Source organism: Otolemur garnettii, unplaced genomic scaffold, assembly GCF_000181295.1.
Source record: "Otolemur garnettii isolate 467f Iridium unplaced genomic scaffold, OtoGar3 scaffold00032, whole genome shotgun sequence".
Taxonomy (NCBI): domain Eukaryota; kingdom Metazoa; phylum Chordata; class Mammalia; order Primates; family Galagidae; genus Otolemur; species Otolemur garnettii.
This window is the reverse complement of record NW_003852427.1, coordinates 2350440-2355532: the sequence shown is the minus strand read 5'-3', so window position 1 is coordinate 2355532 and position 5093 is coordinate 2350440.

The window sequence follows — 5093 nt, the reverse complement described above, 5'->3', positions numbered from 1 at the left end:
AGCCATATAATTACTTCTTAATAAAATATTTGCGTGAGCCTGATAAGGAAGGGAAGGGGAGGGGAGAGAGGGGAGGGGAAAGAAAATGGAAAAGGGAAAGGGAAAGGAAAAGAAAGGGATCAAAAGAATCTCCATGGGGGTGGGAGATGGAGGTCTGAAAATATTAAATGCTTTTCCAAGGTTACAGGGAGAAATGATGTCAGCCCTGTTGATGCAAACAATGAAAATGACACTAAACAGCTCACTCTATGTGCCCCTGGCAGTGTGGAAATCTCCACATGAGTTATCTCATTCAGTTCTTACCACAACCCATGTGACATGTATTATAATCTCTATTCTACTGATGAGGAAGCAGAGCCACAGAGGGGTGAAGTGACCTGCCCGAGCCATTTGAGCTTAGGTTAGTTCATCTCCAGATGGGAGGGGAAATGGTTCTGTGTGACCCCATTAGTTGTTTTCACATGGTAACCTGCATCCTCAATGCAAGAAGTAAGACAGGAATGCAAGCTGGTGGTGCTGCTGCAGTTGGCCACCCGCCAGGGGCCAGGGAGAGCCACCCTGATTCCCCACTCTACTCTGCTTCCAAGGCTGGGGCTCCAGTCCTCTTCAGAAGCAGGTGCTTGTGATAGATTTTGAGAAACTGTCCCAGGAGAATCTGGGGCAACACTCCATGTTGGGCTGCTATTCTAAGGGAAAGGATACATAACACGCATGCAGGTTGGGGGCCTTAGCTAGCTCTGGCACAAGTTCCTGGGTGTTTTGGTAAACAAGGGCTGCCTCATTTCACCTCTGTGTGACCTTTTACATACGTAACCCTGGGTCCCATAATCCAGTTCCTTCTTCCCAGCGCATGAGAAGCCCTCAGTTGTTTGTGCCAGACTCAGGCCAGCCGTGAGTGTGCCTGGGGAACTTCCTCACGAGGAGCTTGTGAATTGCTGAGCAGCTTATAGGAAATGATAAAGGGGGCTCCTGAGGGCCAATAATCAGGGCTCAATCCCAGCTCTGCTACCCATGAGCTGGTCACTAGCTAAGCAGGTCACTTCACTTTTCTTCATCTGTTTCTTCATCTATATAATGGGGATAATAACTCAGGAGATCATTATACATGATAAGCCTACCTCATAAAGTTGGGGGATGATTACTTGAGGGGATACATGGAACACGGGGACCTGACTCAGAAAAGACTCTACGATATTAACCATTATTATATTTATGGGGGTCATGGACTTAGAATCAGAGTGCCTGAAGGCTGACTCCCTGGCCAGCATACATATTTGTATACTAGCAGGCATGCACCATGTGTGCGCTTGCCTTCACGCCTTTACATTCATACTCACATATAAACTCACAAGCACGTCCACTCATATGCATAGACACACAGCCACATGCAGACTTTGTCTATCCTGAAAGCAGACTCTGGCAAATAGGTCTGCATACAGATCCAAATGCACACGTACCTTTTCCCCTTGCGTGTGGACACATGCACCTGAATTTGTGTTCATTCGCATGTACAATTCACATATCCACACTCATGAACATGCAGTTCTCAGGACCATCAGCCCAGCACTGGCCACAGATTGGTATATGGAAGAACCTTTGAACTCTGGTGCAGCCACAGCCAACTCCTTTATGCTCCAACTGGCTCGGCAGGATCCTTCCTCTGAGCCTTCCTTGCTACTGTCTTTTCTGCCTGGCACATCCCTCTATTGGACCAAGTTCTCTTGCCCTTCAAGATTCACCTCAAAAACCATCCCCTCCAGGAAAGCTTCTCTGATTCCCCAGCCAGAAATATCTGTCCCCCACCCTTGCCAATTTTTACCACCTCAGTCTGCCTGGTGTCACGCTGTGTTCTCCCCAAGAGGAAAGATGACTGCCTGTGGGGAGGGTTGTGGCTCACTCACCTGTGTGCCCCTTTCCAGTCCTAGCACAGAGGGCTGGCTCTGGAATGAGAGGCTGAGTTGAAATGAAACATGCCAATGTGTGGGCGTCATAGGTTACTATTTTCCCTCTGCACAAAACAATGCCCAGAGGAACAGGCAAAGCCAGGGCCCCTTGGCTGCTCACCTCAACACACTGGCAGACCCTAGGGGCCCAGGGGCTGCATGTTTACCCTCCTGGCACTGAATTCCTCCAAGGTGCTCATAGAGGCACTACACGCATCCCCTGCTGCCCTGACCACTAGCCTTGGGAATAAGGCCCCTTGAGGACTGGACAGCCTGAGAGAAGTTCTCAGGACTTGCTTTGCCTGTTTCAGGCAGACAGACTCTTCCAGCCCACCAGAGAAGGCAGCATTCCCAGAAGGCAGCATTTCCAAGGTGCCTGAAGATCCTCCTTTGGGCAGTGGTTCTTAGACCCTGGTCCTTTGTATGAGAGGCAGATCCCTGATCCCACCCTAGAACTGCCGAGGTAGAACCCAGGAATCAGCATTAACAATAAACAATCTGATTCAGTTCTGGTTAAGGGACTGAGAGGCACACTGTGTACTCCATATTTGGTGCTGCCATTCATTAGTCCTTAGGCAAATCTTTTAACTTCACTAAGCCTCAGCTTCCCGGTCTGTAAAATGGGGCTTATAATGTTGCCTACCTTGTGGGGCTGCTATGAGAGTTAAATGAATCTGTGAAAGTGAAGTGTCTAGCACAGTGCCTGGGTGGACAAATGTGGACTGTCAGTATCACAGCCACGCTGTCACACCCCAGGACTTTTGAGTGAGGAGCCTTGAGGTGCTACTTCAGGAGAGGCCCAGATGGAAGTCCTTAGGGCAGCAGAAAGCCTTTTCAGAGCAGGGCCCTGGCCCAGGACACTCCGCCACCTAGTGGCTGGTATGTGGAACCACACCTAGGTCTCCTCTCCACTCAGCCGAGGTCCACTGCTCAGCTTACTGTGGCTTCTTCCATCTTGCCTCCCCTCCCACTGGTGGCCTCCCTTCCTGCCTCTGCTCTGGGAGCCTAACTGGCTTGGTACCAGCCCTGGCACTTCCCTCCGGATTTATAACAAAATAGGTGGCTCAGGTCAGCGTTCCCTGGAAAGCAGGCCACCTGGTATAGAGGCAGGGGACAGGGAAGAAGCCTGGAGAAAACAGCTTCTTCACTAATTGCAATCTGGTGTTCTCAAGGGGTCTCCTGCTTCCCAAACTAGGTGACTCCCCAAGAAAGAGCGCTATTTACTTGTCTTTCTTCCTTTCCTAGTCCCTCAGCATTTGTTCATTCCAATGAATGAATTCCAATGTATTTATAAATGCATTCGTTCATTCCTAAAATGTTCACTATATGCCAAGTGCTCAGGATCAGTGGTGATTACCAGCAATTGGCAAACTTTCTCTGTAAAGGGTGAACTGGTAAATACTTTCAGGTTTCCAGATAAACCTTTTCTGCTATTGTAGTGGGAAAATAGCTGGTTTGCCTAGTGATTTTTGGAGAGAAAGAAAAAACAATTTAAATATAAAAGAAAAAAATAACTACTGACGACATGGAACCAAATGGGTCAATATGGCTGTGTTCCAATAAAACTTTATTTTTGGACATTTAAATTTGAATTTCATGTAATTTTCAGGTCATGAAATAGTCTTTCAATTTTTTCCAACCATTTAAAAATGGAAAAAATTCTCAGCTTACAGGCCATACAAAACAGGCAATAGCCAGCGGACGATAGCTTGCCAGTAAGCTAAGCATTCCACAGGCCATGGAGAGTGCCACGTCCTGTCTGTGAATAACTCTAGCAGATTCAAGGCCTCTGGCAAGGCTCAGTGGGTGGGAGGGGAAGACTCCAAGCCCACTGCAGCTCAACAACTTCAGCCCTCTCAGACTACTTACTCCCTATCAATTCTCTATTGTGTTCTCTGTGGCTTAGATATGGAAACTCTTAGGTTTCCAACACAATCAGAAGCATTTGTAAGGGGAAGAACATTACTATTTAAGCATTTGGAGTCAGAAAGGACCTGAGTTTAATATACCAGCTTGACCACTCCTTACCTGAGCAGCCTTGGGTGAGTTTCATAACATCCCTGTGCTTCAGTTTCCTTATCTGTAGGACCTCCCTCAGAGGTTATTGAGAGCATGAAGGAGTCAATACATGCATATGCAGTGTTCAGACAAGTGCACCAGTGAGGCACTTGGTCAGTGCTTATGGACTGTCCTCAGTCCCAGTTCCTTTTCCCCGACTCACCTCAGAACCCAACATGGCTCTGGGCATACAGTGCCTCCTCAGTTCCATCTTACCAAGTCTTAACTTCCAGAATAAGGGAAAATCCCCCTGACTCTTCACCAAGGAGCCCAGAAGACTCCATACATACCCTGGGCTCCTAGGAGGCTTTACCCTTCAGACTTAGCTTGGAGCATTTCTCCTTCAGCTTCTTTGTCCCTGGCAAAATGATCCCCTTGTTCCTTCCAAACCAGGCCAGGCTCAGAAGTATGTGCATATGGAGAGCTCTTGGCTAGTTCTGCTCCAAGGATGAGCTATAGAGGAGGAGGCTGCTTGCTGGGGATAAAGGAAGTGGGAGCCTAGTTCATCTGCCAGCACGTGGTCCATAGGGGCGGGCAGGCTGCACATGTCAAGGCCTGGAGCATTTCAGTTATTATGCCAAATACCTTGACCCTATGATATTTTCTCTATTCTCTAGGCATACTCCTTCCCCCACTGGGTGCCTGGTTTTCTCTGCCTTCTAGTACAGTGCCCTCTCTCTCCTCCAAGAGTCTCTCTTAACTTATATAGTTTCATTCTTTCACTCACTCCTATGTGAAATTTTATTATTTGTTTATTTGGGTTTTTCCGCCTCCCTTCTACTAGAAGTTAAGCTCCTTGAGGGTCAGATCTCTGACCCTTATTACTACCCTTACAGGATAGACAATATTTCTATTTAATGCCTATTTTATGCCCCAGATAAGCATACTGAGGTCACCTAGTTGATAAGTGGTAGAATGAAGATCTCAGGCCATGTCTGTCTGACAGGTGAAAGCTCATATTCTGAGACTCCACACTAAGACAGAATTCATTTCACCTGGCAAGATGGACTGTGTAGACTTTGAGTCACTTAGTCTGCTTCCAGCAGCAGTAATGTATCAGGAAGCATTTATGGGAGCCTTAGGAATGTTCCT